The sequence below is a fragment of the Neofelis nebulosa genome, chromosome 10 (genome assembly GCF_028018385.1).
Source record: "Neofelis nebulosa isolate mNeoNeb1 chromosome 10, mNeoNeb1.pri, whole genome shotgun sequence".
In the NCBI taxonomy this organism is placed as follows: Eukaryota; Metazoa; Chordata; class Mammalia; order Carnivora; family Felidae; genus Neofelis; species Neofelis nebulosa.
Window position 1 is genome coordinate 55917104 of NC_080791.1, and position 25882 is coordinate 55942985.

The window sequence follows — 25882 nt, forward strand, 5'->3', positions numbered from 1 at the left end:
TTTTTTTGGGGGGGGGTGGTATATGGCTTACTACTTGGGGTATATAAAAGGTTCTTTAATAACTAAATAATAAGGTTCATCTAACTGATGTTTTTTAATATTATATGCTGTATGACCCTGTTACAAATTTTCAGGGTTTGTGTAATTGTTGATGGCTAAAATGTAAACACGTGAATATAATTGCAGAGATGTCATTGGATTATGTTGGGATACCTTAGTGTTATATCTGAGTTTCAGAAAACGGAACGGGGTGCGTTTGCAGAGTGCAGGTCTTAATGATAGCTGGAAGTGCATTTGCCTGTCGTGGACAAGGCTGGTGGATGTGTCAGAGCAGGACACATTACTCATGCAGGTTATAAAAAAGATAACAGAGTTTATCTTACAGTCAGAGCTCCTAAGAGGTGCCTCTGTCTTTGGCAGAAAGAATTGATCAGGTTCATGATGGCAGGATGACAATGAGGGAAACAGAGCCGGCCTTCTAATACCTGCTTCTAGTCCTTAGGATATTTCAGAGTGGTGTGACCTTGGTAGATTTTTTAACCTGGGTATGTTTCCTCAACTATAAAAACCACATTCGTGGGGCGCTTGGCTGGCTCAGTCGAAAGAGCACGCAACTCTTGATCTTGGGGTTGTGAGTTCAAGCCCCACTTTGGGTATAGAGATTTACTTAAATAAAAACTTAAAAAAATAATAAAAATAAAAACCACACTTATTTATAGTTATGCCATGAAGGGTAGATAATTTATCATCAGTTACCTGTGGCTGCTTGGCAACATCCCAAAACTTAGCAGCTTAAAAAAACCAGTTCATCTTGTTTCTCAGTTTTGTGGCTTGGTTGAGTGGTTCTTTTGCTGGTGTCATGTGGGTACTCTGCATTCTGCTGGCAGATTGGCTAGGGGCTGGGTGGAACAGCTGGGCCTCTCCATGTGGTCTTTTACCTTGGGCTTAGGGCATAGTGGTCTCAGTACCAAGGAGGCAAAGGCAGGAGCTTCAAAGCCTGAGCTCAAGAACTCACAGAACATCACTTTCACCACATTCTTTTGGTCACAGGAGGTCATGAGGCTGGCCCAGATTCAAGGCGTGAGGAAATCGGCTCCTCATCCTGAAAGACAAGCTGCAAAACGCAGCCATGTTTGCAGTCTGCCATAATCATGTATGCAAAATAGCCATGCAACAAGCATTGGTTAAGCTTTTAAGGTGCCCATCATTTGTTTTTATAATCTGTATATTCTCTAAATTAATGTGGGACTGTAGTGAAAGCCCCCAAACCCTAATTAATTAAATGCATTTTTACAAACTCTGGGTCTTTGAAGATAGATGGAGTCATTGGGTCACATAAAACTGGGATTGTCGTTTTCGCAAGATTAGATAGAAAGTTGTGGGTGTTGTGACTGCTTATGAATTAATATGAATATTCCACAAATATCAGATGAATGCCGACTGTGTGCCAGGCTTAAGGGCTGCGCTTTCTCACTCACTGGCGCTTGCAGTCTTGAGTTGCAAGTACAAGTTACAGAAGTACAGTTGTACTTATTTGTAACTATACATAAACACACTTTACAGAGTTAGGTGAATCGAATTTATTAAAAGTAAAGAAGACAGGCCATCTATAAAAGCATGTGCAGTTTTTAAAAAAAATGCTGTATTTAAACAGTTGGCAAAATATGCCAGAAAATAGATTTAGATTTAAGATTCTGCTAATCTAACTGGAAGAATTTTTGCTTTTGACATGTCCACTCACATTTTTGGGAAAGAAAAAAAGTTAACATAGTTGAAGCCTAACTAGGATGTGTTACCTGAAAAATGAGAGCAAACACTTTATTAGTAATTTTGTGTCATTTTTATTTAATTCTTAACAAAAACCCTGAGGTAAATAGTAATTGAGTTGAAAGAGACCCTTCTTGAGGCCAGTTCCTCTGCAGTGACTTAATTGGACCTAGTTTTGTGTAATTTTAGGGACAGCTACTTTTTAAGTGCTATTGAAAGTGAGTGATTCATAAAGCAGGAAAGTTGTCCTTGCAGTGTTTATTAATATTTACATGATACCTTAGAGCTTACAGAGCATTGTGACTATATCATTCAAGTTCTCCGAAAAAAGCAACTTATTATCCCCATTTTTCGGTTGAGCCGTCAAGCTCACAGAGGTAAATGAATTGCCCCAAATTATATAGCTAATAAGTTGCCATAGCCAGATATTTCAGTCCTTCAATCTTAAAATTGATTATGAAAGCCACTTCATTCTTATGGTTTATAAAAGAAATATTTGCTTTAGGAATAGGCTTCTTTTATGTTCCTGCTTTATCCATTGCCAGCTTTCAGCACAGCATCTCTAGAATGTGCTCATTATAGTCAACATGGGTTCTTTGCAAAAAAAAAAAAAAAAAAAGCCTGAAACTTCTGAGACTTCACAAACTGGGTGTAGAAATGCTGCCACCTTTGTTTGGCTGCCAAGACACTACCACAAAGGACTGTAGATCCAGGTCCATTTATTTCACAAGAGTGGGTGCAGCTGTCTTCTTGCTGTAATCAAATGCTCCTCTGTAGCCAGCTTTTTGTGGCCAGAAAAAGCAAAGTAATTTTTAGTACAGATTAGCATAAAAATCTCTACTAGATCGGTTTCAGGAAACAATTACTAGCTTAGAAACAACAATAAGTGTGATCTATAGGTTGGTTAAAATGGCAGTTAGTTTCCAGACTTTTTTAAATGCCCTTTATTTCTCACCATGAATACTATATAAATAGAATACACTACCTGCCACTGTATTTGGTTTCGTAAATTATTTGGACAGGGTGAACAACAGACTTCAAAACTAAGTAGAGGTAGTAAATCTGCCCTTTTTAATGAGTTTGAATTTACAGTAGTAGTTTAAACATCTGGAAATTTAAAGTCTTAATTCATTCCAAATGTTCAACAAGGATCTATTGCAAAGAGGATATTGTAATGGGGGTGGGGGGATCAAGAAAACGACTATTGACTAGATTTGAAGCCTTTCTAGTTTTCTGTATATACATTAATCACATAAAACTTGGGAGGCTGACAGTTCAAAAAGGTAGAGATGGACCCAGATATCTAAGTTGGCATGCTTATAGAAGAATAATTTTTAAGAGAGGGCAGTTGTAACAAGGATGAGGTTTTAAGTGCTGTTATTATCTAAGGTATGGCCAGATAGTGCTGCTGTGTTCTATTTTTCTTCTGGATGCGAGGTGGGCTTTTTATAATTGTTATTTAAACTGGACTGAGGGGACTCAAATCCTGTGACTTATAAATTGTAATTTTGATTAATGCATCTTGTAATCCAAGAATCTGGTCTGCAGCCAGCACCTAGCATGAGACCAAGCATTCATTTAGTGCACACTTCCTGAGCCCCTACTGGTTGGTCATTAGGCGTTGGTTTGATTTTCTTACGGCAAAATGGTTGTGGCCGCAGGAGGATCAGTAGTCCTTGTCTGTGGCAGCTGCTGCTAACTGTTCATCCTTTGCCAGTGCTGTGCTGAAGCACTTTAAACTTACCCAACCTGTGAAAAAGGCAATATGATCCCCCCCTTTTTTTCAGGTGAAAACCTAAGGATTAGAAGGTTACATGGCTAGTGAACATTTGAACGAGGATTTCAGCGTGATGTAAAGATTTACAAATCTAATCTGTTGTCTCTTATAGTTTGCTTTTCATGTTAATTTTCAAATACTGTCTTGAATGCCTGTAGTGGTCAATCTTTTTACCCCTAGGCATGAGGGTAGGTGTCATGGATACAAAGATGAATGAAGTGGAGCCCATGCCTTGGATGCAAAGGTAAATAAGCTTGATCCCATACTTCGGTCAGCTGAGTCACCTGGGGAAGCCAGACCTGCAAGTCAGGATCTGCCAGGAACTAGGCTAAAGGTAGGGTATTGGTATAATTGATCATCTCATCCAGAGCACTTTTGAGAGTATAAGGAGGCACTTTTAATAGTTATGCCAGATAAACCGGGACTCTCCAGAGCAAACCAGGACTTATGGTCACTCTAGCTAGAGGAAAACCCACGGTGTGAGTGGAGCCGACTGGAGGAGGTGATGCCCCAGGTACACTTGGAGTGCAAGGTGTGAGACCTGTTCTCGTCTCTGGTCATCACCCTCACACCCTTGCTGTTCGCTCTTCAGACCTCAGCTTAGATGACACTTTGCTGGAGGCTTCTGGTCCCTGAAATCTGAGTCAAGTGACCCTTACATGTGCTCCCAGGCTTGCCTGGCTCTTCCATTAAATGTAAGCCCTGTGAGAACCTGTGTGGTTTCTACATGTCTCCCTGTTTGAGGCTAAGAGAAGAAAGTAGGGAACAGCCTTTGCAGCAGCCTATAAACACAGCAATGTTTGTTTTCCCACATATTGCCTCCTTGGATTGATGATGGTATATAAAACTAAGCCAACTTCACCAACAATTGCCAGTAAGTCCAGTTGGAATAGGTTTGGAGCCGCTGAGAAATTGACATTTGTTAAGAGTAGACCCACCTTTGAAAGTTGTGTGTACATGGGACTACATGACTCTAAATGTTTTTTTTTTTTTTTTTTTTTTTAATGTTTATTCTTTTTTTTTTTTTTTTAATTTTTTTTTTTTCAACGTTTTTTTATTTTTGGGACAGAGAGAGACAGAGCATGAACGGGGGAGGGGCAGAGAGAGATAGGGAGACACAGATTCTGAAACAAGCTCCAGGCTCTGAGCCATCAGCACAGAGCCCGATGGGGGGCTCGAACTCACGGACCGCGAGATCGTGACCTGGCTGAAGTCGGACGCTTAACCGACTGCGCCACCCAGGCGCCCCTAATGTTTATTCATTTTTGAGACAGAGAGAGACAGAGCATGAACAGGGGAGGGTCAGAGAGAGAGGGAGACACAGATTCCGAAACAAGCTCCAGGCTCTGAGCCATCAGCACAGAGCCCGATGCGGGGCTCGAACTCACGAACCGTGAGATCATGACCTGAGCCAAAGTCGGACGCTTAACCGGCTGAGCCACCCAGGTGCCCCTCTAAATGTTTTTAGATTAGTCCCTCGCTTCTCAGTGAAAATGTGACTTGTTATCTTAGTATTAGAAATATATATATACAGTTGACCCTTGAACAACTCAGGGATTAGGGGCACTGGCTCCCCTGCACAGCTGAAAATTGTGTATAACTTTAGGCTCTTCAAAAACTTAACCAGTAGCCTCCTATTGACCGGAAGCCTTACTGATAACATAGTTGATGAACACATATTTTGTATGTTATATGTTGTTATGTACTTTATTCTTACAATAATACCTAACTTTATCTTACCTTTTTGGTATTTCTAGGCTATGCAGTTCATCAATGAATTTTTTCAAATTGCCTCAAATCTCCAAAAAAATTTCCCAATATACTTATTGAAGATAATCCACTTGTAAGTGGACCTGTGTTCAAACCTGTGTTGTTCAGAGGTCAACTGTTAGGTTCTTCATTTCCCCTCAAAAAACAGTAGATAATCATTGTGATATTCAGTATCCTATTTCAGGCTTTCAAGATATCTGATGAAGACAGTACTTCTTCCTCAAACCAGTATCACACATGTTAAGCTGTTAAAATCTACATGGCAGTAGAGTTTTAGAGCCGGAAGGAGTTTGGGAAACTATATAGACAAACTCTCATTTTACAGAGGACTGGACAGGGCATCGTGCTCTGGATGATGCCCTCAGTGGTGGCAGAGGCCAAGGGAGAACAGAAGTGTTCCTACAGTGTTGTGCTCTGCCATGCCACACAGACATAAGATGGAGAGCCTGAGAGAATCATTTCTTGGCAGGTGAGCAGTGTCCACCCTTTAAGCTGTTACTAATGTAAACAGTAATCCCATAAGTATGTCAGCTTTATAGGAGATTTATTAAGCAGGCCAGGATCTGGGGTTAGTTTGTGTTACTATAAAATTTTGATTTAAAAAATATTTGGTATTGCTTACATCTTATTTGGCAAATTCCTATTCTTGGTGTGATTATTTTTCTTTAGAAGAGTACATGTGGGGGCGCCTGGGTGGCGCAGTCGGTTAAGCGTCCGACTTCAGCCAGGTCACGATCTCACGGTCCGTGAGTTCGAGCCCCGCGTCAGGCTCTGGGCTGATGGCTCGGAGCCTGGAGCCTGTTTCCGATTCTGTGTCTCCCTCTCTCTCTGTCCCTCCCCCGTTCATGCTCTGTCTCTCTCTGTCCCAAAAAATAAAATAAACGTTGAAAAAAAAAAATTAAAAAAAAAAAAAAGAGTACATGTGGTTGGATTATGGGTTTACAAAGCCTTTTTCCTAAAAAAAAAAAAAATGTTGAAAGCTTTCCTTATGATTGCATCTCGTGGGATTTGGGCTTCGTTTTAATGAGAGCAGCTACTATGTATTGAGCACTTACTATGTACCAAATATCATCTTAGGTACTTTGTATGCATCATACATTTAGCTTTACCGTAATCTGATGCCGTAGGTGTTGCTGTCCTCATTTCATGGGTGCCAAAGTGACTTGTCCAAGGCCATTCAGTGGTGGAGTGGGATTCAAACACCAGCTGATTCTGGTAGACTGGGTTGCTCCTCAGAGTAGAAGTATCCACCTTTTAAAAAATGTGTGAAAATATGTGAAAAGACTTGGAGAAAAGTACATCAAAATACTAACGATTAACTCTTGGTGGTGGGCGTATGAGGAATTACGAATTTTTCTTTGGCATCTACTGTTTTCCAAATTTTCTATAATGTGTATATTTTTCCTATCTCAGAAAAGATTAAGTAGCATTCTGGAAAAGAACATTTGAATTTCAAAAGCATTTACGTGAAAACGTTTGTCTTGCAGAGGGTTTGTTACTACTTTCCCAGTTGCTTTTAACACACATCATGCCAGGCATTGTGCCAGGCATTTTTGCTACAAAGATAAGATACTGACACTGGGGGCAAGTTGTTAGGCTGCTGATTCTTAAGGTCCGGCTCAAGCGCCACTAGTGCACCCGCACCTCTTGCCCCCAGTTACTTCTTAACCACCTCTGCCGTTGCCACTGTAGTTCAAACCACCATCCGCTCTCTCTCTCTCTCCCTCCAAGTTTGTGTTACAGCTACTAGCCAGAGTGATCCCGGACCTCCTCTTCTCAGGGCCTTCCAGTGGTCTTAGACCAGAATCCAAGCTCCAACTGGGACTGGATGTACGTGATCTGGTCCCCTGCCAACCTCTGGCATCTACTCTGGTTCTTGTTCACGCTGCCGACTAGTATAGTTTCGTTTTGGTTTCTCCCACTCACCAAGCCCATTCAGAGAAGCTCGTTCAGGACCTTTATACTTGCTATGCTGTGAAGGCTGTTTAACCCAGTTAGCTTCTAGTTCACTTTTGCATCATTTTGATCTTTTCTTAAATATTATCTCCACAGAGAAGTTTTCTCTGCCTCCCCTTTCAAAACTAGTCTCCCTTTCCTAGAAATGATCAGTCTTGCATTCTCGTGTGTAAGTTCTCTGAGGGCTGAGACCTTGTCGTGTTCACCGCAGTTGTGTCCCAGTGCCCTAAACGGTGCGTGGCATGCAATAGGTGCTTTGTATTTGTTGAGTGAATGGCCAGATGATGTGTTCTAGTATCAGTGGGAAATTCAGAGTGGCTGGAGGGCTGAGCGGAGGAAAGCAGCTGGAGCTGAGGATGGAAAGGCATATGGAGCTGTCCAGTCTCTGAAAACCTTTGAAATTCCTGCTTAGGATTAGCCGTCATCCTCTGGTCAGGGCATACTCCAAGAGATGCTAAGAGCCTGGGCCTCTTTCCTGTGTGAATTGCCACAGGAGTAGAGTCCTTCATAGGTGCACAGGTGAATATGGCAGAGTTCGGCCTGCAGTTTCTGGGCATGTTTAGAAAATGCGAGAGCACAGTTGAACTAAAAAGCAAACCCCACACTGGTCACTGTTAATCATATTAATAACATCTGTGATTTGTATAGTCTTTCCTCCAAAGTGTTCCAAGTCTTGAGACGTGATCCCTTCGGTTCCCCCCAGGCCCTGCCACAATAATGACCTTGGCATGTGACTCCCCACCCTCCTCTGCCATATAATACCCTCTTATTTATCACCCGTCTTACCCCTTCCTTTCCAAGTCAAGTAATTTCTGCCTTGTTTTTTCTTCTCTTCCTTCCCCTCTCAAACCACAGCCCATATAATTTTCATTGCCCTCTTTAGTACCTGTTTGTGTCTTGGCTCCAGCCTTCTTATAGAGAAGGGGAGCAGACCTAGAACGGTAGGGAGGGAGAGGTGTGCACTTTTAAATTGCCTCCGTTTTGTAGTGGCATTTTCCTCTGGGCTGCAATTCCTTTTCCAGCTTTGCAGTCTCCCTGGGTAATAGATGACTGAACACCAAGGGGGCTGCTGGTGCTTTAAAATCATTAGCAATCTCAGTGCTCATTTGAGGTTAAAGTCTCTACCTGTAGTAGGAGATTATCAGTATGCTTAAATAATAGAATTAAAGTAATGGTTTCTGCTATGCTTCATATAATGACACTTACACTTAAGAAGGAACTTCATATTTATTGGGTGCCTCCTGTATGCCAGGCACTGTGTGAGATACATTATGTACATAATCTCATTTAAGACTCACATTTTGATGAGGCTGATAAATTATCCCCATGAGAGAACTGAATTTCAAGGAAATTATTTGCCTGCAGTCACATGGTCCGTGTCTGTCTAAAGCCAGAGCCTGTGTCTTTGCAAAACACTGTGCAGCTAGCCTCAAACTGCCTCCCCCGCCCCACAGCACGTGAGAGTGCCCCCAGGGTCTTTGCAGACCTGTCTTTTCAGTCTTCCCGAAACCTGTGAGATTGGTGGTGTCATCCCCAGCCGACTTGCCAAAATACAGCACCACTGGGACTCAACTCATGTCTCCTCTAGCTCTGTGGCCCTGTGATTCTGAGTCTGGTGTTTGGGGAAGGTTCTGTGCACATCACTGTGTTAGATGAGGGATCTGAGTCCAGCTCTAGAAAAGTTAGAGCATTGGTGGGCTATGCCAGAGGGGCCAGACCACAACCTCTGTGACATCAGTGAGAGCAGGGATGTGGGTACCCATTCCCCTGGGGAGGCCTGGACGAGACTGCTATCCCTTTCCTGCTGGTGAGAGTGAAGGCGGGCCTGGCTGGGACCCGGAAGCACCCGAATGAGAGCAGGGGCAGAGCTGGCCAGACCAGCAGTACAGAGCAGAGGTTTGGTGTGAGGGCAGCCAGCCAGTGCTGCTGCTTGGGAGCGGTAACCACTTTACCTCACTGACTTCAGATGTCACTCTTGTTTATTGCGCAGTCGTGGGCAGCCCTCACCACAGCTTGGAATGCTACTTTGTCCAAGGGAAGACTTGGCTCACCTGAGTGCTGGTTATGGTTAACTGCCCCAGAACAAGCAGGAGGTATTGATCACGTGAAGACCCTGGAGACCCACTTCTCTTCTGTGCCCTTAAGAGAGAGGTTAGGCAGGTTGCTGCCCCTCCCTGGGCCTCAGTCTTCTCATCTGTGAAGCGGGATGCGAATATCTCCATGATTAAGGACGAAGTATTTAGTCAGTTACATATGCGATCATGTTACTGAAATGCTCTGATGCAAAAATGCTTCCAGATGAAATTAAGAAAGGATGAGCTTCACGCCAAAGGACCTGCAGAGACTTCTTGGAGCAGTGTGGTATGGGTAGGTCCCAAGGGCTGGACAGGGGTCAGCAGGGAAAGATGCAGAGTTCAGGCAGACAGCTGGGGCAGCAGCCCAGGAGTCCTTCCAGACAGGGAGGACCACTGCTCTGTCTCTTCCCTTCCCATCTGACTCCATCAGCGCCTCCCACGCTCACAGCTCCAGCCTTCAGCTCTCAGTTCTGAGAGGCTATTAGTTATGAGACCCACTTTCAATTAAATAGCAGCTTTTAGGGGAATAAAAAAGTGTCTCCACTGTAAACACACATTGGTTTTAAGTTGCATCTCGGTTTCAAAACCATTAAGTTGTGGGGAAAAAAGTGTATCTTAGAATTGAGAAAATACTAAATATGTCACTTCAGAATAAATACTACCAAAAAAAGTTCATCATGTGGACCTTGAGACCAATATTCGTGTTCCTGTTCTGCCACATACTAACTTTATCATTCCGGGCAAGTCGCTTGATTTCCCTAAGCATCAATTCATTTTTTAAATGGTCTATAAATTGCCTGGGCATAGGAGATGAGCAGTTAAGGTTATTTGAATCCGAATGTTAATTCGTTTTGGAAAGAGATCTGTAGAACATATTTTGTCTAAAATTAGGGGTTGCCATAGTTAAGAAAACCCCACAAACCTATATATTGTCATTTTAGGATAGTATAACAGAGCAGTGGTTCTCAGCCAGGGGAGATTTTAACCATCAAGTGACATTGGGCAATGTTGGGCATTTTTGGTTGTCACAGCTGGTGTGGAGAGGGAGCTACTGGCATCTAGTGTGTAGATGAACATCCATCAATGCGTAGGACAACCCCCTGCCCCCCCAGAACAAAGGACTTTCTGGCCCCAAATGTCCATAGCATGAGGGTATGAAATCCTGACACAGAGATTAGGAATATTGATTGTGGAGCCCAGCTATCTGGATTTGAACCCTGGCTCTGCCACCTGCCAGCTGTGTATCCTTGGGTCAGTTACCTGACCTGCGTCCTCTGGGGGAGAATAGTAATGGTTTCTGCCACATGGGGTGGTTGTGAGGTTTACTAGGACTTAATTTAGGTAGAGAATTTCGAGTGGAAACTGGCTTTCAGGAAGCACCCAGTAAGTGTCAGATGTTAAGGAGTTGAATAAGCACTAGACTTTGTGAATATATTTGGTGACCAGAACTAGGACCTCAAATAAGTGAGTTAACTCCTTGTGCCCCAGTTTCTCCATCTGTTAAAAAAAAATGCGATGGAGGGGCACCTGGGTGGCTCAGTTGGTTAAGCATCTGACTTTGGCTCAGATCATGATCTCACAGCTTGTGGGTTTGAGCCCTGCATCCGTCTCTGCTCTGACAACTCAGAGCCTGGAGCCTGCTTTGGATTCTGGGTCTCCTGCTCTCTCTGCCCTCCCCCCCACTCGCACTCTCTCTCTCTCTCTCTCTCTCTCTCTCTCTCTCTCTCTCTCTGTCTCAAAATAAACTTAATTAAAATTTTTTAATGTGATGGAGATCAAATGAAATCAAGAAGATGATAGCACACTGGAAACAGTGGAAAATTTTACAAAGACATTTGTGTCATTATTACTGCCTCAAAAGCCAGTAAGAGAATGTCCTGGGGTGACGCAGTGAACTCTCCTGGGTCGGGCTGTAACTCAGAAGGAACAACAAGAGAGAGGAGGTGCTCAGAGCAGCACGTTGCTGGCCCAGCAATGGACGGCACCTTAAGTACATCCTCAGCTGTGAGTCCAGGAAGTTGCCTTTATTGCATAGTTATGTGCAAACTGCGCCCCGGCTCCACATACCACTTTCCCCGGAGGAGTACTTGGCGAATCAGCATACACGCCTGTTCTGCAGGCTCTAAACTCAGGGAAAAACAACAGCTTAGATGGAAAGAAAGTCCTGCAAAGTCCCTTGGCCAGGGATCTGTTCCTGCTCTGCCTGTGTCTTCTCTGGCCCATTTTTTTCAGCACTGAGACGAAGGAACTGGATTGCTGGCCTGGACTACAAGATCTGCCTGAACTCTAGCTCTGACCATACAGGATTGAGTGAGGATTATCTTAACAATTATATCAGCAAACAGTTAATGTAGTAGAATTGTGTCAAGCAATTTACATAAATAAACTCACGTAATTCATAGAACAACATTGTGAAACAGAGTATAACGTCCATATCACTGATGGTATCACCGAAGCTCAGAGACATTGAGCAACTTGCCCAAGAATGCATATAGAGCCAGGTCCACACTACTGTTGACCAACACACCGCAGTACCCCAAGCCAGATGTGCAAAGAGCCTGGGAAGCACTAGGCACTTAATATCTGTTCATCGAGTTTAGTAAATGAATGCCCAAGGGCAGATCACAAAGTGGCCTGTTCCTTCTCCAGTTCTGTCCATCCCTGCCTCTTGTCACCTCATCCCCTCTCCTTGCCTGGGCTCCCAGTGCCTGCTCACTCTGGCCAAGAGCTTGGCACCTCTGGGCAGTACGTAAAACTGTTCTCTAAGGGACCTTCAGGGGCAGCAGCAGAGACTAGCCTTTCCCACTATTCCATCTGGTGAACCCACTCTGTGCCAAGCCTGGGGGGTTGGGCACACAGCTGAGTCATCTTGAGCATCTGCTCTGAGGGGGACCCACATCTGTGCGGCGTCAGTGGGGTGAGAGGGAGACTGATGAGAATACCAGCTAGTTATAAGCAGAATGATACAAGCAAGCCTTGAAAGGGAAAGGCTCGGAGAAGACTTCCCTGGGGGTGAGGATGCTTTGACATTTGCATACCTATATTTGGTGTAGACTGGGCCACAGCTGCCTTCCCATCCATCCCAATTTATCCTCCTCCGCTCAGTGTCCTGCCACCACACAATTGAAAATGAAACAATAGTCTCTCTAGCAGCCCGGAACCTGCACTGGGGAAGAAGGGAGAAAGAAACTACTGCTAAGTGCCTACTATGCCAGGTACTTTCATCTACTTGAACTTAATACTCTTCAGAAACCAGTGAGGTAGACACACTCATTGTAGAGTTAGGGAAAATGAAGTTCAAAGAGGGTAGGCAATTTGCTGAAGGTTCCAGAGGAAATTGCTTATCAGGATAAACAAGTCAGTTGGCCTCTTTCTGTTCTGGATCCCCGTGCAGGTCCACCCTCACACCACCTCTCTAAGAGAGGCCAGCGTTGGGGTGTCCAGTGAGCTGTAGAGGCTGGGTGGGGAGTGTGGGTGGCTCAGTTTCTGCAGACCCCCACAAGGTTCTTTGGTCAAAACAATTCAAGGGAGGGGCGCCTGGGTGGCTCAGTTGGTTAAGCGTCTGACTTTGGCCCAGGGCATGGTTTCCCGGCTCGTGAGTTCGAGCAGAGCCTGGAGCCTGCTTTGGATTCTGTGTCTCCCTCTCTGTCTCTCTACCCCCTCCCCCTCTCTCTGCCCCTCCCCCACTCATGCTTTGTCTCTCTCTCTCAAAAACAAACATTTTTAAAAATTAAAGAAAAAAAACAAACGGGAGTGCCCGCCTTCTCTGGAGTGCCCACTGGAGACCGTCTCAAGGGCAAGGGCACATAATGTGGTAAAGACACCTGCAGATCTACATCCAGAGGTGGGCATTTTTCTCAGTGGGGTTTGGATTGAGATGAGAGGGTGAGGGAGAGGCTTAGGAGAGAGGGACTTCTCCACCTGTCCCTGGGACTGCCCAAGATCGGGCCAGCAGGCTGCTTTGGGACCTGCAGTCAGACCTCCAGAGTGGAAGTTCTGCCTGCACCACCCATAACGAATAGGATTGTGGACACATGTATAACAAGCTACTGCATCACCCATTATTGACCTGAGCACAATCACCCCTCTTAGTTTAATTTTCCACTCTATCCCTCCCTCTTCCCTCCCTCAGTCATTCCTCTATTGCACTCAGCAATTACTTTCTTTCAATAAGTGTCTGGGGACACTTGTCAGGCATCTGTAGAATTTTGCCAGGATCCAAGAAGCCTTCATCATAGTGCAGAAAGCATAAGACCCAAGCCTTGACGGATGACTTAAACTTTGGCAGGTAGAAATGGGTTAAAATAAAGAGCAGTCCAGACGGAAGGGATGGTGTGTGAGTGAAGACAGAGAAGTAGTAAAATCTGTAAGAAGTGTGAGCAATAACTTGTCATCCACTTAGGCAGAACACTGTTTCCCAAGAATATTTGACCACGGAGCATCTCACAAGGTAAGTGACCTGAGGAATGTACTTCAAGAAAGACTGAGGCACAGAGTGGGGGCGTGGGGCAGAGAATAGTGTGTGTAAAGGCATCTGTGCTTGCTGCTGGAGGTGGTGATTCTCAGCATCTATTCCACGGAATACTGGCCCCCAGAGGTTCTCTGTGGTCCTGCAATAAGCGTGGGAAGTACCACATACAGTGTCCTCCTCAGGATTCACGAGGCACGGTGGTATATTAAAGGCTACACCCCCACATACCAAAAATCCTGCAGCAAAGACACGTTAACTTTGCTTAACCCTGCATGGACTGAACTTCCTTTACCACGAATCCCTTTGTTTCAGGGAACATTTTTATTTGGGGGACTAGAGGGTTAATTATTATTTTTTTTTTAATTTAAAATGTACTAATGAATGCATTTCAGACAGAGCAGTGGGGTATCCTGTGAAAATTGTCTTTCCAGCCTTGGCTCCCTTAGACCTAGCTTTCTTCACGGGGTAGTTTCTGTATCGTCCCAGAGAATTCTAGGGTACACAGGATGTAAATGTATATTTTCTTTTCAAAATGCACATGAAGGCAACTGATAAGCACGTCTCTTCTGCACATGTATTCCATCCTAGGGATATGTGATATGTGATTAGGCATTCCTCTAGTATTGGCATCAAGAGATTTCCTAGTCTTAGGGCTCCTGGGTGGCTTAGTCGGTTGAGCATCCGACTTCAGCTCAGGTCATGATCTCGTGGTTTATGAGTTGGAGCCCTGCACTGGGCTCACTGTTATCAGCACAGAACCCACTTGGGATCCTCTGTCCACGCCCCCACCCCCGTCCCTCCCCCGCTCACACTCTCTCAAAAATAAATAAACATTAAAAAAAAGAAAGATCTTTCCTACTCTTTTGTTCATCTGAACCACGGGTTGGTTGCTGTGGCCTGCTGGCTAAATCTGGCCCTCTTTCTTTCTTTCTTTTGTTTTTTTTTTTTTTTTTTTTTTTTAGCAGTGAACCCCTATGGGTCTCAAGCCTAAAATCGTTACTGTCTGGTCCTTTATAGCTCCAAACAATACTGTAATGAATCTCCTTACCCATTCTTGGAAACACTTGCAAGTAGATCTCTCCTAAATATATCCTATTTGGTCTAAACCAGTCTGAGGGACACAGCTCCCTGTTTAATTGATTTTTCTTTTGTTTGAAGTGAGGTTAAGCATCTTTTCACAGATATAAAAATGTTTATTTTTCTTTTTTGTAAATTTCATTTCTTTCCAATTGAATAAAGAATAGGAACAAAGGTATTTTTCTTACTGCCTTATAAAAATATTAAAGGAATTAGCATTTTGTCTGTCTTGTGTATAAATGTTTCCTCCATTTTTCATTTGTCTGACTTTGTTTATGGGCTTTTTTTTTTTTTTTTTTTTCCACGCAGAGATGTACTCTGTGAAGTGAAGGTGAGTTCAGGTACTGACGGCATAGGGGGTGGGAGGACCTGACCCAAGCAGGTGGTTCTTGTTTTTGGAGCCCCTGTCTTGTTCTAGGTCCTGGGAATCCAGTGGTGAACAAGACAGGCAGAGCCTCTGCCATGATGGTGATGATGGGAGAGTAGGGCAGTGTTCAGCGAGAATGTCACAGGGAAACCTCCCCCTGTGGAGGAACTACCCAGGGATCCAGGCTGCAGGAGGAGCGTTCTGAGCGATGATCCATTCAAGGCTAGACCTCAGAGAGATGGAGGTTTCAGAGTTCATGTTCCTGGTGCCCAAGGCATCCTGGGTGGTAGTGAGGCACCTGGCACAGCCATGTCTGGCTGCTGGGGGCAAGGACGAGAGTCCAGGAAGCCTCCTTGACAGAAAGTTGCCCTATCAGGGTCTGCCCAAGGCAGGAGTCTTGTCTCTGTACAGAGAAGGAAAGCGACTCCCAGGGCTAAGCCATGGCCAGTAGAGACTAAACTGAAGTCTGAGTGGTTAGGACTGGTTGGGGCAGTGCTGAAGTGTTGCTCTAGGAGCAGCAGAGGATGGGAGGAAGATGCTGACCTCTGCTGGAGTGAAGGCCTCTCCCTGCTCATCCACGGCCCTGGCCTTGTGCACACCTCTCAAGAAGACTAAGAGGGACAGAAAACCTCATGTGCAAGAGAGGGTGGCAACCGGGGAGGGAAGACAGGCAGGAGGGAGCAGTGATGAGAGAGAGGGGCTGAGAGCCTCAGGCCTTGAATGCCAGGCTAAGGCAGCGAGAGGCTGATGGGGGTGACGAGGGCCAGGAAGTCTGGGAGCTGCTTTCCTGTCTGGAGCCCCACTCCCTGGGCTCCTTGCAGGCAATGACAAGGAAGACGGGGGAGCCGTGGGGAGAGCCAAGAGCTCACAAAGGTTCTGCTGTGCTTGGCCAGGGCCTCCGCCAGAGCCCGCTTGCCTGCTTGCCTGCTCCGGGGGAAGGATCTGATTCGGAGAAAGGTGGTTGTCCGCGGCCCAGGGCCAGGCCTGCTGGCTGCCAGCCCAGCACAGAGCCCCCACTCCAGGATTCCCATCCCGGGGCCTCCTCGTTCCTCTTTATTTTGGTGCTCCCTGTTAGGCCCCGGTAAAATTCCACAGCCTTGAACTGAGGACTCACTCGGTGCTGGGCGGCCAGTGCTCACCTGAGGACCTGAGGGGGAGGGGTGCACAGGATGGGCCAGTGAGCACTTCATAGAGCAAGAAACACGAGGAAGCTGCCCCGCACTGAGCACCTACTGTATGCCAAGCACTAGGCATTTGTGGGTTTCACATTCAGTCCTCCCAGCAAGCTAGCATGGTAGGTATTCTTTCCATTTTACAGACCAGAAAAGAAACTCCAAGAAAGGCTAAGTGACTTGCCCAGGGACGATAGTGAGTCAATAGTAGGGCTAGAATTCTGACTCAAGTCAGCCCTGCCTGTGAATCTAAGCTCCACTTCAACCCTAGAGTGCTTAGTGCAGGATATGACCCTGTGCCTTACACATGTCTGGCACAGAGTGAGGTTGCCATGAAAGCTGACTCTATCCTGCACTCTCTCTGCTGGAGCTTGTGAACTCATGGCAATTCTTGAGGCCAGGAACCTTCCTCTCGATTTAGTGATGCAAGCCCAGAGAGGCCAAGCAGCCGCTCAAGGTCGCATGGCTTTGCAGCAGAGGATGGGGGAAGTCGGGGGAAATTTAGAAGTGAGTGGGGCGGAGCGAGCCAGCCCAAGTAATGACAGGAGTTTTCAAGATGCCCAGGGTGCCAACTGAAGACCAGCGAGCTGGGTGGCAGTGCTGCTCACGGAGTATTCCGCCCTGCCTCTCAATGGGGTTCTCACTCACCGGAAGAGCAGTGGAAGCAGAGGAAGACCGACAGCTGGTCTCACTCAGGACACCTACCTGGCCTCGTGTGTTTCCTATGATACCTGCAGCAAGAAAGGGCCTTAATTGGGCCTATTTCCTCTTCTGTCAGATGAGAGCAGCTGGAATAGGTCTTTGATTTTCCTTTTTCAGCAGTGGTACCTTTAAAAGAATCTTAAATTGAACCTCAATATTCTTTCATCCATTCAACAAACTATTGAGACCTTCCAGGTGCCTGGAACACACGGCCGACCGGATTTTCTTCCTAATTAAGTGTCCCCAACCCTCTGCTCGGGACTAAAATCGGCCACCTGGGCCACATCCTCATCTGGGAGCCTACCCACCGTAGAGTTGGCCTGAGAGACTCACCGTCTGTGCTGACAGGGACCTTAGAGATATTCACATACGGACAGCCAACCACATCACAGATTAGACGATGAAAGGCCCAAAGGGTAGGCCAGGCCGTGGGGCCCATGGCAATCTCTTCATGGCGTCATTAATTGAAGAGACTTTGCAGAGTCATTTGAGACCGGGCACGTCTGTGAGGAGAGAGAAGCAGGGAGGAGGCATGGCCTGAGCAAAGCCCTCGAGGTGGGAAAGAAGCTGTTTTGCAGAGGCCAAGCCCCTCCACTTTCTGTCTCCTGCCTGGCAGAGCCTTCTGAATAACCTCCCTCTCCTCCACCCATCCCCGCTATCCTCTGCCCAGAGCCAGGGTGCCAGCTTGGGTCTGGTGACAGCAGCCTCAAAGGAGGTGCTGGATGGCTGAAGCCCTCCACTGTAGAAGCTCTGGCATCTTCCACAAGCCCAGCCTCGCCAAGCTGTCCTCCTGCCAAGCTGGAGAGTGGCTGGCTCCTGAGGGGGACCCACTCCAGGCAGGTAACTTGATCCTCGGCAGCACAGCACCAGCCCATCTCTGGCTACCAGAACCAGAGCCCTGAGGGGTTTATGGCAACCGGGCAGGACCTTGGAGCAGTTTTCAGGGTCAGGAGAAGGAGCTACCAGGAAGAGTTGGGGCTGACAGGCCAGAGGCCCAGGTTCCAGCCCCAACCCTTCGCCAACTTGCTGTGTGATTTTGGGTAAATCACTTCCTCCCTCCAGGCCTCAGTTTTCACGTAAGGGAGTCTGACAGAGGGGTGGTTCCCAGAAGCCTGGATGGACTGAGCGGCCCGGGTCTCTGACACAGGGCTCCTTGGTCTGCCGCATCCCTTTCAGGTCGAGGTCTGATTGCTCTGCGCTGGGTGGTCAGGGTGCCTGCTGAATCCCACCACCTGGCCTCCTGACCCTTCAGGTAGGAGGGGGAGCAGGGCCTGGTGCTTGCTGTCTCAGTTCTCAGCTCTCAGAACATTCTAAATTCGGTGGGACTCCACTGGGTGTGGTTTCCATTTCCTTCAAGATAACCAAGTGAAACAGGGTTTTTCCTCAACAACTGCAATAAAGCTTAGGAACAAGCTGGATATAGAACTCTACTTCCTGCCTGAATCCCTAAGTTGACAGAACCAACGTGTGAGTGATATTATGAAATAGCTTTGATTGTTCCTCCCTGGGATTTTTTTCACTATCATATCATTTATTTTATTTTTTTATAGAATGAGGACATGTCCCTTTTGGCACAAAGGCCTGACTTTTTTTTTTCTTAATGTTAATTTATTTATCTTGAAGGAGAGAGGGGTGGGGAGGGGGGGGGAGAGAGAGAGAGAGAGAGAGAGAGAGAGAGAGAGAGAGAGAGAATCCCAAGCAGTCTCCACGCGATCAGAATCCAAGACACGGGGCTCCATCTCACAAATGGTGAGATCATGACCTGAGCTGAAATCAAGTGTCGGACATTTAAGTGACTGAGCCGCCCAGGCACCCCCCCATCATATCATTTTTTTACTATCACACATATTATTTTTTTACTCTTGTCATATAAAGTATGCTCTTATAAACTTACCACTGCCCTTTTTTAGAAGGACTGTTCTTTACTGAGATTATTCCTTTCCCAATTAAAATGTCTTTTTTTTAAGATGAAATGACGGGGTGATAGTACATGGTAGTTCTTGGAGTAAATTTTTTACGAAGTCAAACACGTAGAAGAGTCATGCTCACACGTGTCCAGCCTGATGCGTTCCCACTAAGTGAACACACCACATAACCACCACCCGGATCAGGAACAGAGCATAGTGACAGTTCTTTCTCTAATGTTCTTTCCCAAGCAAAATAAGAAGTTGGCAACTTTACGTTATTCTCCCCACTATTTAGAATGTGCCCATCTGTAAAACCTAACGTTTGGGGGCCTTCTGGGCCAGCTGATCTAATGTCCCGGGCAGGGTGAGCGCTCTGTGGCTCTGCCTGAGCCCTTGGAGCTGGCATCTTCGATGCTGCACCAACCAGAGGGAAGTAGGCCTGGCCTGGGACTCTGCCCAACCAATGCCCAAGGACAGGGCGAATCTGGCCAGATATCCCTCCAGATGTGGACCTCAGCACTGCTGGCTGCTGAAAGCCAGGGCCAAGGGACAGTGAAGAGGAGTGGCTTTGGGCAAGAGATGCCGGGGGGATGAATCATTTCTTCCACCCAGAACTCTCTCCAGCCGCTTTTCATTAGCCATTACTCTTCCCTTTCACCCACTCACATTCCTACACACCTAAGAATTCCTAGGGGCTCTTTTGTGCACCAACATTGCCTCTCTCCCCCAACTCAATTCCCAGGTGATGCTTCCCAGACTCAGGAGGTCATTCTCTACCTCTTGTCTTTATTGATTTACGGAGAAATCCTGGCACCTTTCTGAAAGATGAAGGAATTTGTTCAAAATCACACGGCAGGCTGGGAGTCCAGGAGGCCACATCCGCTCCACCAAGGCAAGGCACATTTATCAAGGACTTGCTTTGTGCCAAAAACATAGGTAAGGGCGACTGTAAGGAAAAAGAGGCTTTCTGTTCAATAAGTATTAAGTGTTATTCTGTTCAATAGCACGTGCCCAGCCCTCACGACATACTGACCATTCACGCATTCAGCAAATATTTATTGAGCAGCTTCTCTGTGTCACTTGGCTGTAGTTACTGTCCTTGGGGAGTTCACAGCCCGGTGGAAAGAAAGAATACCCACAGATGAAGCTAGACAGTGATCATAGCAATCAGAGTGGGATAAGGGATGGGGGAAAGGAAGGGTCATATGAGGCTGCGGGGACCATGGAAGGCTTCTGGAAGGCATGACATTTGAATTTGCCCCTCAGTAGATGAACTACATTCCACCTACTACTTAGCTTAGCTCCCCAGAGTCCCCCCAGAACGTTCTTCTCCTGCTAGCATTTCAGTATCGGTCAGTATTAGGCTAAGCCTTCTGCTAAAAATGACCGCCCTCCTGCCACTAGTAGCCTCAGCTCAGGGGTTTGTTGTCACTCAATTAAAAAAAATTAGTTGTGGCGCGCCTGGGTGGCTCAGTCGGTTAAGCGGCCGACTTCGGCTCAGGTCATGATCTCGCGGTCCATGAGTTCGAGCCCCGCGTCGGGCTCTGTGCTGCCAGCTCAGAGCCTGGAGCCCGTTTCAGATTCTGTGTCTCCCTCTCTCTGACCCTCCCCCGTTCATGCTCTGTCTCTCTCTGTCTCAAAAATAAATAAACGTTAAAAAAAAATTAAAAAAAAATAAAAAAACACTCTATGATTACTTTTCCTTTCCTGCCTAACAATTACAGTTATGTAATCTCTCAATATGTTTAAATGTGTTGGATAGTGTGCCAGTTTCATTTCCTTGGAGAAATCTCTTCCAGAGTCTCCCATCCTGTTCCAGAGAGGATTGGTTGCTTTCTACTGCACAACTGTTGGCCTGGGGACTCCTCTGCCCCTCCTTTGTGGCATTTTCTCTTCCTTAGATACCATGTCCTCCCCTTTCTTGGTTTGCTCACTTGTTCATTTCTGCTAAAGCACATCCTCCAGCAGCTTCCTGAGAAAGTGTGCAAAGAGATCTTACGTGACTAAATAGGTCTTTATTCTCTCTTCACTCTTTATAATCATTTGGCTGGGCCCAGAATTCTGGGATGGAAATAATTCCCCTTGGAATTTTGAAGGCACTTTGCCATTGGCTCCTAGGTCCCATCTTGCTATTAAGAAACCCAATGTCAGTATATTTCTTAATCTTTTGTGTGAATCCTGCTTCTTTTTTTTCTTCTATCCAGAAGTTTTCGTGATCTTCTCTTTGTTCCCAGAGTTCTGAGATTTTGACGTCATGGTATCAGTCTACGTTCATCCATTGTGCTGAGTCCTCAAGGGGTCATTTCAAGCTGACACTCATGTAGTTCAGTCCTAGGATATTTTTTTCCTAATCCCTCTTCCTAGAATCCCTGTCATTCAGATGTTGAGTTCCCTTAACTCGCCCTCTAAACATCTTGTCTTTTCTGCTTTCCATTTCTTAGCCTTTTGGTCTGTTTTCTCAAATTTATATCTAACAATTCTTTTGAGTTTTTCATTTTCTGCTATCATTATTTTTAATTTCCAAGAGTCATTAAAAAATTTTTTTTAAATGTTTATTTATTTTTGAGAGACAGACAGAATGTGAGTGGGGAAGGGGCAGAGAGAGGGAGATACAGAATCCAAAGCAGGCTCCGGGCTCTGAGCTGTCAGCATGGAGCCTGATGTGGGGCTTGAACTCACGAACCGTGAGATCATGACCTGAGCTGAAGTTGGACGCTCAACCGACTGAGCCACTCGGGTGCCCCCCAAGAGTTCTTTTTCTTGTCACTCAAGGATGCAATTAAAGATACATTAATGATGGTTTTCTCTTTCAAGGCTTCTGCTTTTTGCATAGTTGCTATCTTCCAAGTTTCTCCCCTTGTTGTTTGTTCTAACCTCTTTCTTATTAGAAGCTTTCCCTCAGACGCTTACTCATCTGCTCATAGTAGTCTGTTCATGTTTAAACACGGGGCACTAAAACACAGACTGGATACCTTATGGACACGATTGGGGCTGGGTGCATGGAGCTGGTTGGGTCATTCCATGTTTTTTTTCTGTTGAGCTGGTCAAGAAAAAAGCTCCTTTAATCTCCTGGCTGGTGGGGGGGAGCGGGGGGGTGGTAGGGGTTACTATCTCAGCAGCCAGAGTTTGGGTAGTTGAATGGAGAAAAAAGACTAGAGACATCAATATTAGGTCCACAAGTAATTACTTGATTCTGTTGTCAGAGCGCCCCCAGAATAGAGATCCTCTGCTACTCGCTTTTGAGAATGGACCTTTAGCATTCGACTAAACACTAAAGGTGAGGAGGGTATCTGGGAGTCTAATTGCCTCTTAAATAGATTTTCATGCAATCTTCCTATTTTAAGCCTCGCTACCACCCACCCAATTTCCAGAAGTACCTGGTACAGCCAACTCCCGAACCATTTGGGGATTTCACAGTGTAAATTGGGCCGCTTTTCAGCTTTCTTTATTGCCTATTTAGAATTCAATCGCTTACTATTCTTTGTTGGCTGTGTCTGGTTTCTAATATTTTGAAAAGTCCCTTTACTGTTGTTTTAGTTGGTTTCAGGAAAGACCACAGTGTGTGTTCAACTTGCTATCCTTATCCTATTTCAATTTTTAAATGAACAGCCACAACACGTTTTAGAGCAGGAATTCTCTGCTGCCAATTTATAGAAGTAAACTGAGGGTAACCAGCATATGGAAGAGGCCTTCCCCACTAGTTCTTTACCTGATAAGACCTTTTCTGGCTCTAAAAGCCCAGGCCAAAAGCTGTCCTTTGTGATGCCTTCCTCAGTCTCCCAAGCTTGTACCTGGTTTTACCCAAGTTGGGTCTACTGAGTGATAGACATTCTGGAGAAGCTTACAGACATTATCCTTTACGCTTTACACCTATAGAGACTCAGGGGGATCCACAGACCAAGATCCCCCCACCAATGAGTGACAGGATTGAGATTTGAACTCAGGTCTGTCTCCACCGCTGAAATTGACATCATCGTTAATTCTGAGGAGTCTGGAAGGAGGAGCTCACATTCTAGTGGGGGAAAAAAAGGGCACATGTACCTCAGCCCCAAGCGCAGGAAAGGAGTACCAAATAGGAGTAAAGAAGCTGAGTGGTGGGCAGTTTAGAGGAAGGAGGGCTTCAACCCGAGGGACTGAATCAGGATGGGCTTTACAGAGGAGGTGGTCCCTGAGCTCATCACCATACCAGGCTGACCTCTCCCCTTGCCTAGAGGATTGGAGGACTGGCAGTGACAGCTAATAATATCCGTTGGTGGTGGTTCCTTTGCAAAGCACTTTCCTGTAAATCTCTTTGACTTTAGAGAACCCTGCGGGCTGTTATCTCCGCCTTTAGGCACGGAGAAAATCGAGGCACGGAGAGGTTAATCACCAGCTCCTGGTTCCCCAGGGGAAAATCAGAATTCAAATCCGTCTCTTCCAAGTTCAGGCTCTCTGCGTCCCCCAGCCTGTCCATGCTTGCTTTATCCTGGCCATCAGTTGAGGGGAGCCTTCTAGTCTAAAATATCTCTTCACCAATATTTCACAACGTGTGGGTGTATGGCCTGCTTGTTTTGGGCCCCACTCCAGGCCCACCTAATTTCTGGGAGACGAGGACCTAAAATCCGCATCTTAACAACTTGTCCCGGTGGTTCTCGTGCCCACCCAAGAGTGAGCTGCCCTCGGCCTACGGCGATGCCACGTGGCGCAGCGGGCAGAGCGCGGACCAAGACTCGGCAGTGCCCTTCTTGGCTCTGTCTCAGGACCGCCTCAGTTTTCTGCCTGTGAAGTGGGCCGAGTCACGAGAGGCAGTGCCACAGCGCCTCGATCTGCTTACCCCACGAGCAGAGCGGAGCTGCACACCTGCCTCCCTCCCCAGGCTCCTTCCCACCTCCATCCGCCCGCCCCGCCCCGCCTGGCGTGGAAGGAAAACAGCTGGGGACTCTCCGCTTCCAGGCTGCGGTCGCCTCCGAATGGGCAGCGGACGGGTCCCGAGGTTGGGGTCTCTGGGCCGCTTTCCGCACGCGCCGAAGCCCCGCCGGGGACCGCAGGGAACCCGAGCGAGCGGCGCATCCCGCCGGCGGGGCAGTCGCGGCCCCCGCGGCCCCGCCTCCCTCCCCGCTGCCCTCCGGCAGCCCATAAATATTCCCTGGGCCCGGAGGAGGCGGAAACGGCCTTTCCAGCGCGCCTTCTGGCGCGGGCTCACCTTCCCCTTCGCGGAGCCGGTGCAGAAGCCTGGACGGGACTCGGCGCCTGGCCACGGCGCCGAGGGGCGCATGCGCGCGCGGGTGCCTGGCGCCCGAGCTGGGGATTCTGGAGCTCTGGGTGCGGGGTAGGGGGTGCGGGGTGGGGGGGCGGGGGGCGTGGGCGGCGGAAGCCACCAGACCCACCGCGGGACTCTGCAGGAGGCTCCCCACTCGACCCAGGAGGCAGGGAAGGCTTCCTGAAGATATGTAAGCTAAGCTCTGAAAGCTGAAAGAATACGAGGGGGCAGAGGGCACGGACTATGAAAAGGCCAAGAGGGTGGCATTTGGGGGAAATTACCATCACTGTATTGAGTTCAAGGTGACGTGTCAGAGGCTGGAGAGGGTACCAAGGGCCAACGAAGCAGAGTCTTTTAAATTAGGCTAGGCAGGACCGTGGCCTGGCCAGATTATTCGCTTTTAAGAAAGACCCCTCTGGCTTGGCGTGGGAGGTGGCATTTAGGGGTTGCAGGAACATGCGTGAAGAGTCTGTAGACAGAGGCCATGGGAGCTGGGCCAGAGTAACTGCAGTGGAAATGGAGAAAACGGGGATGGGCTGGAGAATTTCTGAGTGGAATGGGGTAGGACTCTGTGATATGATAGACTGGACGTAGGGATCAGGAAGTGAGTGATGGGTGGATGGTGTAGCTTTTCCTAAGTAGGAAGCAAGAGGGAGGGTGATGCCTCCTCCTACAATGAGTCCCTCCTGGAAAATCCTCCTCTTTCCCTATCCATCCAACTTTAGTCAGAGCCTCACTCAACGTCCCACCTCACCACCTCCAGGAAGCCTTCTCCGCTCCCTTATGGATTTCAGAACATCAAAGCTTGTATTTGGTTATTTGCTGGGTTGATTAGTTCTAGTATTAATTTGTGTGCATCAGCCCTCAAGGGAGCTGGAAGTGGTTAAGTGGTTAAGATCACGTTAGAATCTTAGCTCTCCTGCAGAATTTGCTCTTCGACTTGTGAAAGTCAGTCACTCTAAGCCTCACTTTCGTCTGTACAATGGGGCGGATAATCTTGAAGGATTCCATATGACTGGCATATGATATGTGCCCAGTCAGTGAGCTTTTTCTTTTTTTTCCCCCACTAGAGTTGGTCAGCCTGGAGACCAAACAAGGGCGTCTACAGTGTCTCCTGAAACTTCTTGTCTGGGGCTTTTGGATAGAGATAACAGTGGGGTAATAGAAAGATTTTAAGGCCAGGGATTGGAAGGCATGAGTTCCTGCTGAGGACTTCCTATGCGACTCGAAGCAAGTCAGGGCCCCTTTGTCTACCTTGGACAGCAGGGAATGGGGTGGATGGCCCCAGAGATCCCCACTGCTACCCTTGGTCATTCGGTTTCTGGTGGAGTTCCCTAGCTCCCAGAAGGCCCTGAGCCCTGTGGGATAAGAGTGCTTTAATCCACTGGGACTCATTGAGGTCACAGCCAGGCCCCTGGGACTGGTGCCCCTTCCCGGGTGGACAGTAGATGGCGCCGAAGCTCTGTTTATCCAGCCTCAGGGGCGGGGCTACCTGGCCTTCACCTAGGCGGGTGAAACGCCTTATCCAGCGCGGCCCTGGTGCTTCTGGACCCTATCTTCTGCTAGTGAGGCTCTGAGAAAGGCCTGGCTGGGCTTTTCTCT

At 47.0% G+C, this 25882-nt stretch overlaps 1 long non-coding RNA gene across 2 annotated transcripts; it reads right to left on the bottom strand.

Moving 5' to 3' along the window:
• Positions 1-6226: 6226 nt before the first annotated feature.
• LOC131488457 (uncharacterized) lies at positions 6227-20423 on the bottom strand. 2 transcript variants are annotated; one of them, XR_009250215.1, is made up of 6 exons: positions 20075-20423; positions 17468-17637; positions 17138-17260; positions 12384-12511; positions 6370-6565; positions 6227-6269 (listed from the first exon to the last, which is right to left on the bottom strand). It is a non-coding gene; the product is annotated as an uncharacterized LOC131488457 (long non-coding RNA). The 2 variants fall into 2 exon arrangements; XR_009250214.1 differs by lacking the exon at positions 6227-6269 and having other exon boundaries at positions 6281-6565.
• Positions 20424-25882: the final 5459 nt, after the last annotated feature.